Genomic DNA, 13,738 nt, shown 5'->3' with positions numbered 1-13,738 from the left:
GGAGCCAAAATTTCCTTCCACCCAGCGTTCCCACAAGTCTCCCGATAAAAATGATACCTCACTTGTGTGGGTAGGCTTAGCGTCCGCGACAGGAAACGCCCCAAAGCGCAACGTGGACACATTCAAATTTTTGAAAGAAAACAGGTGTTTTTTGCGAAGTGCCTACCTGTAGATTTTGGCCTCTAGCTCAGCCGGCACATAGGGAAACCTACCAAACATGTGCATTTCTGAAAACTAGAGACCTAGGGGAATCCAAGGAGGGGTGACTTGTGGGGCTCGGACAAGGTTCTGTTACCCAGAATCCTTTGCAAACCTCAAAATTTGCCTAAAAAAACACATGTTCCTCACATTTCTGTGGCAGAAAAATCTGGAATCTGAGAGGAGCCACAAATTTCCTTCCACCCAGCGTTCCCCCAAATCTCCCGATAAAAATGATACCTCGCTTGTGTGGGTAGGCCTAGCGACGGCGACAGGAAACGCCCCAAAGCGCAACGTGGACACATCCAAATTTTTGAAAGAAAACAAAGGTGTTTTTTTCGAAGTGCCTACCTGTAGATTTTGGCCTCTAGCTCAGCCGGCACCTAGGGAAACCTACCAAACCTGTGCATTTCTGAAAACTAGAGACCTAGGGGAATCCAAGGAGGGGTGACTTGCGGGGCTCGGACCAGGTTCTGTTACCCAGAATCCTTTGCAAACCTCAAAATTTGGCTAAAAAAACACATTTTCCTCACATTTCTGTGGCAGAAAGTTCTGGAATCTGAGAGGAGCCACAAATTTCCTTCCACCCAGCGTTCCCCCAAGTCTCCCGATAAAAATGATACGTCACTTGTGTGGGTAGGCCTAGCGCCCGCGACAGGAAACGCCCCAAAGCGCAACGTGGACACATCCAAATTTTTGGAAGAAAACAGAGGTGTTTTTTGCGAAGTGCCTACCTGTAGATTTTGGCCTCTAGCTCAGCCGGCACCTAGGGAAACCTACCAAACCTGTGCATTTCTGAAAACTAGAGACCTAGGGGAATCCAAGGAGGGGTGACTTGTGGGGCTCGGACCAGGTTTTGTTACCCAGAATCCTTTGCAAACCTCAAATTTTGGCTAAAAAAACACATGTTCCTCACATTTCTGTGGCAGAAAGTTCTGGAATCTGAGAGGAGCCACAAATTTCCTTCCACCCAGCGTTCCCACAAGTCTCCCGATAAAAATGATACCTCACTTGTGTGGGTAGGCCTAGCGCCCGCAACCGGAAACGCCCCAAAGCGCAACGTGGACACATCCAAATTTTTGGAAGAAAACAGAGGTGTTTTTTTGCGAAGTGTCTACCTGTAGATTTTGGCCTCTAGCTCAGCCGGCACCTAGGGAAACCTATCAAACCTGTGCATTTCTGAAAACTAGAGACGTAGGCGGAATCCAAGGATGGGTGACTTGAGGGCCTCGGACCAGGTTCTGTTACCCAGAATCCTTTGCAAACCTCAAAATTTGGCTAAAAAAACACATGTTCCTCACATTTCTGTGGCAGAAAGTTCTGGAATCTGAGAGGAGCCACAAATTTCCTTCCACCCATCGTTCCCCCAAGTCTCCCGATAAAAATGATACCTCACTTGTGTGGGTAGGCCTAGCGCCCGCAACAGGAAACGCCCCAAAGCGCAACGTGGATACATCCAAATTTTTGGAAGAAAACTGAGGTGTTTTTTGCGAAGTGCCTACCTGTAGATTTTGGCCTCTAGCTCAGCCGGCACCTAGGGAAACCTACCAAACATGTGCATTTCTGAAAACTAGAGACCTAGGGGAATCCAAGGAGGGGTGACTTGCCGGGCTCGGACCAGGTTCTGTTACCCAGAATCCTTTGCAAACCTCAAAATTTGGCTAAAAAAACACATGTTCCTTACATTTCTGTGGCAGAAAGTTCTGGAATCTGAGAGGAGCCACAAATTTCCTTCCTCCCAGCGTTCCCCCAAGTCTCCCGATAAAAATGATACCTCACTTGTGTGGGTAGGCCTAGCGCCCGCGACAGGAAACGCCCCAAAGCGCAACGTAGACACATCCAAATTTTTGGAGGAAAACAGAGGTGTTTTTTGCGAAGTGCCTACCTGTAGATTTTGGCCTCTAGCTCAGCCGGCACCTAGGGAAACCTACCAAACCTGTGCATTTCTGAAAACTAGAGACCTAGGGGAATCCAAGGAGGGGTGACTTGCGGGGCTCGGACCAGGTTCTGTTACCCAGAATCCTTTGCAAACCTCTAAATTTGGCTACAAAAACACATGTTCCTCACATTTCTGTGGCAGAAAGTTCTGGAATCTGAGAGGAGCCACAAATTTCCTTCCACCCAGCGTTCCCCCAAGTCTTCCGATAAAAATGATACCTCACTTGTGTGGGTAGGCCTAGCGCCCGCAACAGGAAACGCCCCAAAGCGCAACGTGGACACATCCAAATTTTTGGAAGAAAACAGAGGTGTTTTTTTGCGAAGTGTCTACCTGTAGATTTTGGCCTCTAGCTCAGCCGGCACCTAGGGAAACCTATCAAACCTGTGCATTTCTGAAAACTAGAGACGTAGGCGGAATCCAAGGATGGGTGACTTGAGGGCCTCGGACCAGGTTCTGTTACCCAGAATCCTTTGCAAACCTCAAAATTTGGCTAAAAAAACACATGTTCCTCACATTTCTGTGGCAGAAAGTTCTGGAATCTGAGAGGAGCCACTAATTTCCTTCCACCCATCGTTCCCCCAAGTCTCCCGATAAAAATGATACCTCACTTGTGTGGGTAGGCCTAGCGCCCGCAACAGGAAACGCCACAAAGCGCAACGTGGATACATCCAAATTTTTGGAAGAAAACTGAGGTGTTTTTTGCGAAGTGCCTACCTGTAGATTTTGGCCTCTAGCTCAGCCGGCACCTAGGGAAACCTACCAAACATGTGCATTTCTGAAAACTAGAGACCTAGGGGAATCCAAGGAGGGGTGACTTGCCGGGCTCGGACCAGGTTCTGTTACCCAGAATCCTTTGCAAACCTCAAAATTTGGCTTAAAAAACACATGTTCCTCACATTTCTGTGGCAGAAAGTTCTGGAATCTGAGAGGAGCCACAAATTTCCTTCCTCCCAGCGTTCCCCCAAGTCTCCCGATAAAAATGATACCTCACTTGTGTGGGTAGGCCTAGCGCCCGCGACAGGAAACGCCCCAAAGCGCAACGTAGACACATCCAAATTTTTGGAGGAAAACAGAGGTGTTTTTTGCGAAGTGCCTACCTGTAGATTTTGGCCTCTAGCTCAGCCGGCACCTAGGGAAACCTACCAAACCTGTGCATTTCTGAAAACTAGAGACCTAGGGGAATCCAAGGAGGGGTGACTTGCGGGGCTCGGACCAGGTTCTGTTACCCAGAATCCTTTGCAAACCTCTAAATTTGGCTACAAAAACACATGTTCCTCACATTTCTGTGGCAGAAAGTTCTGGAATCTGAGAGGAGCCACAAATTTCCTTCCACCTAGCGTTCCCCCAAGTCTTCCGATAAAAATGATACCTCACTTGTGTGGGTAGGCCTAGCGCCCGCAACAGGAAACGCCCCAAACCGCAACGTGGACACATCCAAATTTTTGGAAGAAAACAGAGGTGTTTTATTGCGAAGTGTCTACCTGTAGATTTTGGCCTCTAGCTCAGCCGGCACCTAGGGAAACCTACCAAACCTGTGCATTTCTGAAAACTAGAGATGTAGGCGGAATCCAAGGAGGGGTGACTTGAGGGCCTCGGACCAGGTTCTGTTACCCAGAATCCTTTGCAAACCTCAAAATTTGGCTAAAAAAACACATGTTCCTCACATTTCTGTGGCAGAAAGTTCTGGAATCTGAGAGGAGCCACAAATTTCCTTCTATCCATCGTTCCCCCAAGTCTCCCGATAAAAATGATACCTCACTTGTGTGGGTAGGCCTAGCGCCCGCGACAGGAAACACCCCAAAGCGCAACGTGGATACATCCAAATTTTTGGAAGAAAACTGAGGTGTTTTTTGCGAAGTGCCTACCTGTAGATTTTGGCCTCTAGCTCAGCCGGCACCTAGGGAAACCTACCAAACATGTGCATTTCTGAAAACTAGAGACCTAGGGGAATCCAAGGAGGGGTGACTTGCGGGGCTCGGACCAGGTTCTGTTACCCAGAATCCTTTGCAAACCTCTAAATTTGGCTACAAAAACACATGTTCCTCACATTTCTGTGGCAGAAAGTTCTGGAATCTGAGAGGAGCCACAAATTTCCTTCCACCCAGCGTTCCCCCAAGTCTTACGATAAAAATGATACCTCACTTGTGTGGGTAGGCCTAGCGCCCGCAACAGGAAACGCCCCAAAGCGCAACGTGGACACATCCAAATTTTTGGAAGAAAACAGAGGTGTTTTTTTGCGAAGTGTCTACCTGTAGATTTTGGCCTCTAGCTCAGCCGGCACCTAGGGAAACCTACCAAACCTGTGCATTTCTGAAAACTAGAGATGTAGGCGGAATCCAAGGAGGGGTGACTTGAGGGCCTCGGACCAGGTTCTGTTACCCAGAATCCTTTGCAAACCTCAAAATTTGGCTAAAAAAACACATGTTCCTTACATTTCTGTGGCAGAAAGTTCTGGAATCTGAGAGGAGCCACAAATTTCCTTCCTCCCAGCGTTCCCCCAAGTCTCCCGATAAAAATGATACCTCACTTGTGTGGGTAGGCCTAGCGCCCGCGACAGGAAACGCCCCAAAGCGCAACGTAGACACATCCAAATTTTGGGAGGAAAACAGAGGTGTTTTTTGCGAAGTGCCTACCTGTAGATTTTGGCCTCTAGCTCAGCCGGCACCTAGGGAAACCTACCAAACCTGTGCATTTCTGAAAACTAGAGACCTAGGGGAATCCAAGGAGGGGTGACTTGCGGGGCTCGGACCAGGTTCTGTTACCCAGAATCCTTTGCAAACCTCAAATTTGGCTACAAAAACACATGTTCCTCACATTTCTGTGGCAGAAAGTTCTGGAATCTGAGAGGAGCCACAAATTTCCTTCCACCCAGCGTTCCCCCAAGTCTTCCGATAAAAATGATACCTCACTTGTGTGGGTAGGCCTAGCGCCCGCAACAGGAAACGCCCCAAAGCGCAACATGGACACATCCAAATTTTTGGAAGAAAACAGAGGTGTTTTTTTGCGAAGTGTCTACCTGTAGATTTTGGCCTCTAGCTCAGCCGGCACCTAGGGAAACCTACCAAACCTGTGCATTTCTGAAAACTAGAGATGTAGGCGGAATCCAAGGAGGGGTGACTTGAGGGCCTCGGACCAGGTTCTGTTACCCAGAATCCTTTGCAAACCTCTAAATTTGGCTAAAAAAACACATGTTCCTCACATTTCTGTGGCAGAAAGTTCTGGAATCTGAGAGGAGCCACAAATTTCCTTCCACCCAGCGTTCCCCCAAGTCTTCCGATAAAAATGATACCTCACTTGTGTGGGTAGGCCTAGCGCCCGCAACCGGAAACGCCCCAAAGCGCAACGTGGACACATCCAAATTTTTGGAAGAAAACAGAGGTGTTTTTTTGCGAAGTGTCTACCTGTAGATTTTGGCCTCTAGCTCAGCCGGCACCTAGGGAAACCTATCAAACCTGTGCATTTCTGAAAACTAGAGACGTAGGCGGAATCCAAGGATGGGTGACTTGAGGGCCTCGGACCAGGTTCTGTTACCCAGAATCCTTTGCAAACCTCAAAATTTGGCTAAAAAAACACATGTTCCTCACATTTCTGTGGCAGAAAGTTCTGGAATCTGAGAGGAGCCACAAATTTCCTTCCACCCATCGTTCCCCCAAGTCTCCCGATAAAAATGATACCTCACTTGTGTGGGTAGGCCTAGCGCCCGCAACAGGAAACGCCCCAAAGCGCAACGTGGATACATCCAAATTTTTGGAAGAAAACTGAGGTGTTTTTTGCGAAGTGCCTACCTGTAGATTTTGGCCTCTAGCTCAGCCGGCACCTAGGGAAACCTACCAAACCTGTGCATTTCTGAAAACTAGAGATGTAGGCGGAATCCAAGGAGGGGTGACTTGAGGGCCTCGGACCAGGTTCTGTTACCCAGAATCCTTTGCAAACCTCTAAATTTGGCTAAAAAAACACATGTTCCTCACATTTCTGTGGCAGAAAGTTCTGGAATCTGAGAGGAGCCACAAATTTCCTTCCACCCAGCGTTCCCCCAAGTCTTCCGATAAAAATGATACCTCACTTGTGTGGGTAGGCCTAGCGCCCGCAACCGGAAACCCCCCAAAGCGCAACGTGGACACATCCAAATTTTTGGAAGAAAACAGAGGTGTTTTTTTGCGAAGTGTCTACCTGTAGATTTTGGCCTCTAGCTCAGCCGGCACCTAGGGAAACCTATCAAACCTGTGCATTTCTGAAAACTAGAGACGTAGGCGGAATCCAAGGATGGGTGACTTGAGGGCCTCGGACCAGGTTCTGTTACCCAGAATCCTTTGCAAACCTCAAAATTTGGCTAAAAAAACACATGTTCCTCACATTTCTGTGGCAGAAAGTTCTGGAATCTGAGAGGAGCCACTAATTTCCTTCCACCCATCGTTCCCCCAAGTCTCCCGATAAAAATGATACCTCACTTGTGTGGGTAGGCCTAGCGCCCGCAACAGGAAACGCCCCAAAGCGCAACGTGGATACATCCAAATTTTTGGAAGAAAACTGAGGTGTTTTTTGCGAAGTGCCTACCTGTAGATTTTGGCCTCTAGCTCAGCCGGCACCTAGGGAAACCTACCAAACATGTGCATTTCTGAAAACTAGAGACCTAGGGGAATCCAAGGAGGGGTGACTTGCCGGGCTCGGACCAGGTTCTGTTACCCAGAATCCTTTGCAAACCTCAAAATTTGGCTAAAAAAACACATGTTCCTCACATTTCTGTGGCAGAAAGTTCTGGAATCTGAGAGGAGCCACAAATTTCCTTCCTCCCAGCGTTCCCCCAAGTCTCCCGATAAAAATGATACCTCACTTGTGTGGGTAGGCCTAGCGCCCGCGACAGGAAACGCCCCAAAGCGCAACGTAGACACATCCAAATTTTTGGAGGAAAACAGAGGTGTTTTTTGCGAAGTGCCTACCTGTAGATTTTGGCCTCTAGCTCAGCCGGCACCTAGGGAAACCTACCAAACCTGTGCATTTCTGAAAACTAGAGACCTAGGGGAATCCAAGGAGGGGTGACTTGCGGGGCTCGGACCAGGTTCTGTTACCCAGAATCCTTTGCAAACCTCTAAATTTGGCTACAAAAACACATGTTCCTCACATTTCTGTGGCAGAAAGTTCTGGAATCTGAGAGGAGCCACAAATTTCCTTCCACCTAGCGTTCCCCCAAGTCTTCCGATAAAAATGATACCTCACTTGTGTGGGTAGGCCTAGCGCCCGCAACAGGAAACGCCCCAAACCGCAACGTGGACACATCCAAATTTTTGGAAGAAAACAGAGGTGTTTTATTGCGAAGTGTCTACCTGTAGATTTTGGCCTCTAGCTCAGCCGGCACCTAGGGAAACCTACCAAACCTGTGCATTTCTGAAAACTAGAGATGTAGGCGGAATCCAAGGAGGGGTGACTTGAGGGCCTCGGACCAGGTTCTGTTACCCAGAATCCTTTGCAAACCTCAAAATTTGGCTAAAAAAACACATGTTCCTCACATTTCTGTGGCAGAAAGTTCTGGAATCTGAGAGGAGCCACAAATTTCCTTCTATCCATCGTTCCCCCAAGTCTCCCGATAAAAATGATACCTCACTTGTGTGGGTAGGCCTAGCGCCCGCGACAGGAAACACCCCAAAGCGCAACGTGGATACATCCAAATTTTTGGAAGAAAACTGAGGTGTTTTTTGCGAAGTGCCTACCTGTAGATTTTGGCCTCTAGCTCAGCCGGCACCTAGGGAAACCTACCAAACATGTGCATTTCTGAAAACTAGAGACCTAGGGGAATCCAAGGAGGGGTGACTTGCGGGGCTCGGACCAGGTTCTGTTACCCAGAATCCTTTGCAAACCTCAAAATTTGGCTAAAAAAACACATGTTCCTCACATATCTGTGGCAGAAAGTTCTGGAATCTGAGAGGAGCCACAAATTTCCTTCCACCCAGCATTCCCCCAAGTCTCCCGATAAAAATGATACCTCGCTTGTGTGGGTAGGCCTAGCGCCGGCGACAGGAAACGCCCCAAAGCGCAACGTGGACACATCCAAATTTTTTGAAGAAAACAGAGGTGTTTTTTGCGAAGGGCCTACCTGTAGATTTTGGCCTCTAGCTCAGCCGGCACCTATTGAAACCTACCAAACCTGTGCATTTCTGAAAACTAGAGACCTAGGGGAATCCAAGGAGGGGTGACTTGCGGGGCTCGGACCAGGTTCTGTTACCCAGAATCCTTTGCAAACCTCAAAATTTGGCTAAAAAAACACATGTTCCTCACATTTCTGTGGCAGAAAGATCTGGAATCTGAGAGGAGCCACAAATTTCCTTCCACCCAGCGTTCCCCCAAGTCTCCCGATAAAAATGATACCTCACTTGTGTGGGTAGGCCTAGCGCCCGCGACAGGAAACGCCCCAAAGCGCAACGTGGACACATCCAAATTTTTGGAAGAAAACAGAGGTGTTTTTTGCGAAGTGCCTACCTGTAGAATTTGGCCTCTAGCTCAGCCGGCACCTAGGGAAACCTACCAAACCTGTGCATTTCTGAAAACTAGAGACCAAGGGGAATCCAAGATGGGGTGACTTGCGGAGCTCGGACCAGGTTCTGTTACCCAGAATCCTTTGCAAACCTCAAAATTTGGATAAAAAAACACATGTTCCTCACATTTCTGTGGCAGAAAGTTCTGGAATCTGAGAGGAGCCAAAATTTCCTTCCACCCAGCGTTCCCACAAGTCTCCCGATAAAAATGATACCTCACTTGTGTGGGTAGGCTTAGCGTCCGCGACAGGAAACGCCCCAAAGCGCAACGTGGACACATTCAAATTTTTGAAAGAAAACAGGTGTTTTTTGCGAAGTGCCTACCTGTAGATTTTGGCCTCTAGCTCAGCCGGCACATAGGGAAACCTACCAAACATGTGCATTTCTGAAAACTAGAGACCTAGGGGAATCCAAGGAGGGGTGACTTGTGGGGCTCGGACAAGGTTCTGTTACCCAGAATCCTTTGCAAACCTCAAAATTTGCCTAAAAAAACACATGTTCCTCACATTTCTGTGGCAGAAAAATCTGGAATCTGAGAGGAGCCACAAATTTCCTTCCACCCAGCGTTCCCCCAAGTCTCCCGATAAAAATGATACCTCGCTTGTGTGGGTAGGCCTAGCGACGGCGACAGGAAACGCCCCAAAGCGCAACGTGGACACATCCAAATTTTTGAAAGAAAACAAAGGTGTTTTTTTCGAAGTGCCTACCTGTAGATTTTGGCCTCTAGCTCAGCCGGCACCTAGGGAAACCTACCAAACCTGTGCATTTCTGAAAACTAGAGACCTAGGGGAATCCAAGGAGGGGTGACTTGCGGGGCTCGGACCAGGTTCTGTTACCCAGAATCCTTTGCAAACCTCAAAATTTGGCTAAAAAAACACATTTTCCTCACATTTCTGTGGCAGAAAGTTCTGGAATCTGAGAGGAGCCACAAATTTCCTTCCACCCAGCGTTCCCCCAAGTCTCCCGATAAAAATGATACGTCACTTGTGTGGGTAGGCCTAGCGCCCGCGACAGGAAACGCCCCAAAGCGCAACGTGGACACATCCAAATTTTTGGAAGAAAACAGAGGTGTTTTTTGCGAAGTGCCTACCTGTAGATTTTGGCCTCTAGCTCAGCCGGCACCTAGGGAAACCTACCAAACCTGTGCATTTCTGAAAACTAGAGACCTAGGGGAATCCAAGGAGGGGTGACTTGTGGGGCTCGGACCAGGTTTTGTTACCCAGAATCCTTTGCAAACCTCAAATTTTGGCTAAAAAAACACATGTTCCTCACATTTCTGTGGCAGAAAGTTCTGGAATCTGAGAGGAGCCACAAATTTCCTTCCACCCAGCGTTCCCACAAGTCTCCCGATAAAAATGATACCTCACTTGTGTGGGTAGGCCTAGCGCCCGCAACAGGAAACGCCCCAAAGCGCAACGTGGATACATCCAAATTTTTGGAAGAAAACTGAGGTGTTTTTTGCGAAGTGCCTACCTGTAGATTTTGGCCTCTAGCTCAGCCGGCACCTAGGGAAACCTACCAAACATGTGCATTTCTGAAAACTAGAGACCTAGGGGAATCCAAGGAGGGGTGACTTGCCGGGCTCGGACCAGGTTCTGTTAACCAGAATCCTTTGCAAACCTCAAAATTTGGCTAAAAAAACACATGTTCCTTAAATTTCTGTGGCAGAAAGTTCTGGAATCTGAGAGGAGCCACAAATTTCCTTCCTCCCAGCGTTCCCCCAAGTCTCCCGATAAAAATGATACCTCACTTGTGTGGGTAGGCCTAGCGCCCGCGACAGGAAACGCCCCAAAGCGCAACGTAGACACATCCAAATTTTTGGAGGAAAACAGAGGTGTTTTTTGCGAAGTGCCTACCTGTAGATTTTGGCCTCTAGCTCAGCCGGCACCTAGGGAAACCTACCAAACCTGTGCATTTCTGAAAACTAGAGACCTAGGGGAATCCAAGGAGGGGTGACTTGCGGGGCTCGGACCAGGTTCTGTTACCCAGAATCCTTTGCAAACCTCTAAATTTGGCTACAAAAACACATGTTCCTCACATTTCTGTGGCAGAAAGTTCTGGAATCTGAGAGGAGCCACAAATTTCCTTCTACCCAGCGTTCCCCCAAGTCTTCCGATAAAAATGATACCTCACTTGTGTGGGTAGGCCTAGCGCCCGCAACAGGAAACGCCCCAAAGCGCAACGTGGACACATCCAAATTTTTGGAAGAAAACAGAGGTGTTTTTTTGCGAAGTGTCTACCTGTAGATTTTGGCCTCTAGCTCAGCCGGCACCTAGGGAAACCTACCAAACCTGTGCATTTCTGAAAACTAGAGATGTAGGCGGAATCCAAGGAGGGGTGACTTGAGGGCCTCGGACCAGGTTCTGATACCCAGAATCCTTTGCAAACCTCAAAATTTGGCTACAAAAACACATGTTCCTCACATTTCTGTGGCAGAAAGTTCTGGAATCTGAGAGGAGCCACAAATTTCCTTCCACCCATCGTTCCCCCAAGTCTCCCGATAAAAATGATACCTCACTTGTGTGGGTAGGCCTAGCGCCCGCAACAGGAAACGCCCCAAAGCGCAACGTGGATACATCCAAATTTTTGGAAGAAAACTGAGGTGTTTTTTGCGAAGTGCCTACCTGTAGATTTTGGCCTCTAGCTCAGCCGGCACCTAGGGAAACCTACCAAACATGTGCATTTCTGAAAACTAGAGACCTAGGGGAATCCAAGGAGGGGTGACTTGCCGGGCTCGGACCAGGTTCTGTTACCCAGAATCCTTTGCAAACCTCAAAATTTGGCTAAAAAAACACATGTTCCTTACATTTCTGTGGCAGAAAGTTCTGGAATCTGAGAGGAGCCACAAATTTCCTTCCTCCCAGCGTTCCCCCAAGTCTCCCGATAAAAATGATACCTCACTTGTGTGGGTAGGCCTAGCGCCCGCGACAGGAAACGCCCCAAAGCGCAACGTAGACACATCCAAATTTTTGGAGGAAAACAGAGGTGTTTTTTGCGAAGTGCCTACCTGTAGATTTTGGCCTCTAGCTCAGCCGGCACCTAGGGAAACCTACCAAACCTGTGCATTTCTGAAAACTAGAGACCTAGGGGAATCCAAGGAGGGGTGACTTGCGGGGCTCGGACCAGGTTCTGTTACCCAGAATCCTTTGCAAACCTCTAAATTTGGCTACAAAAACACATGTTCCTCACATTTCTGTGGCAGAAAGTTCTGGAATCTGAGAGGAGCCACAAATTGCCTTCCACCCAGCGTTCCCCCAAGTCTTCCGATAAAAATGATACCTCACTTGTGTGGGTAGGCCTAGCGCCCGCAACAGGAAACGCCCCAAAGCGCAACGTGGACACATCCAAATTTTTGGAAGAAAACAGAGGTGTTTTTTTGCGAAGTGTCTACCTGTAGATTTTGGCCTCTAGCTCAGCCGGCACCTAGGGAAACCTACCAAACCTGTGCATTTCTGAAAACTAGAGATGTAGGCGGAATCCAAGGAGGGGTGACTTGAGGGCCTCGGACCAGGTTCTGTTACCCAGAATCCTTTGCAAACCTCAAAATTTGGCTAAAAAAACACATGTTCCTCACATTTCTGTGGCAGAAAGTTCTGGAATCTGAGAGGAGCCACAAATTTCCTTCTATCCATCGTTCCCCCAAGTCTCCCGATAAAAATGATACCTCACTTGTGTGGGTAGGCCTAGCGCCCGCGACAGGAAACGCCCCAAAGCGCAACGTGGATACATCCAAATTTTTGGAAGAAAACTGAGGTGTTTTTTGCGAAGTGCCTACCTGTAGATTTTGGCCTCTAGCTCAGCCGGCACCTAGGGAAACCTACCAAACATGTGCATTTCTGAAAACTAGAGACCTAGGGGAATCCAAGGAGGGGTGACTTGCGGGGCTCGGACCAGGTTCTGTTACCCAGAATCCTTTGCAAACCTCAAAATTTGGCTAAAAAAACACATGTTCCTCACATATCTGTGGCAGAAAGTTCTGGAATCTGAGAGGAGCCACAAATTTCCTTCCACCCAGCATTCCCCCAAGTCTCCCGATAAAAATGATACCTCGCTTGTGTGGGTAGGCCTAGCGCCGGCGACAGGAAACGCCCCAAAGCGCAACGTGGACACATCCAAATTTTTTGAAGAAAACAGAGGTGTTTTTTGCGAAGGGCCTACCTGTAGATTTTGGCCTCTAGCTCAGCCGGCACCTATTGAAACCTACCAAACATGTGCATTTCTGAAAACTAGAGACCTAGGGGAATCCAAGGAGGGGTGACTTGCCGGGCTCGGACCAGGTTCTGTTACCCAGAATCCTTTGCAAACCTCAAAATTTGGCTAAAAAAACACATGTTCCTCACATTTCTGTGGCAGAAAGTTCTGGAATCTGAGAGGAGCCACAAATTTCCTTCCTCCCAGCGTTCCCCCAAGTCTCCCGATAAAAATGATACCTCACTTGTGTGGGTAGGCCTAGCGCCCGCGACAGGAAACGCCCCAAAGCGCAACGTAGACACATCCAAATTTTTGGAGGAAAACAGAGGTGTTTTTTGCGAAGTGCCTACCTGTAGATTTTGGCCTCTAGCTCAGCCGGCACCTAGGGAAACCTACCAAACCTGTGCATTTCTGAAAACTAGAGACCTAGGGGAATCCAAGGAGGGGTGACTTGCGGGGCTCGGACCAGGTTCTGTTACCCAGAATCCTTTGCAAACCTCTAAATTTGGCTACAAAAACACATGTTCCTCACATTTCTGTGGCAGAAAGTTCTGGAATCTGAGAGGTGCCACAAATTTCCTTCCACCTAGCGTTCCCCCAAGTCTTCCGATAAAAATGATACCTCACTTGTGTGGGTAGGCCTAGCGCCCGCAACAGGAAACGCCCCAAACCGCAACGTGGACACATCCAAATTTTTGGAAGAAAACAGAGGTGTTTTATTGCGAAGTGTCTACCTGTAGATTTTGGCCTCTAGCTCAGCCGGCACCTAGGGAAACCTACCAAACCTGTGCATTTCTGAAAACTAGAGATGTAGGCGGAATCCAAGGAGGGGTGACTTGAGGGCCTCGGACCAGGTTCTGTTACCCAGAATCCTTTGCAAACC

This window comes from Pleurodeles waltl, chromosome 2_2, assembly GCF_031143425.1.
Source record: "Pleurodeles waltl isolate 20211129_DDA chromosome 2_2, aPleWal1.hap1.20221129, whole genome shotgun sequence".
Taxonomy (NCBI): Eukaryota; Metazoa; Chordata; class Amphibia; order Caudata; family Salamandridae; genus Pleurodeles; species Pleurodeles waltl.
Note: the sequence above shows the minus strand (reverse complement) of the source record.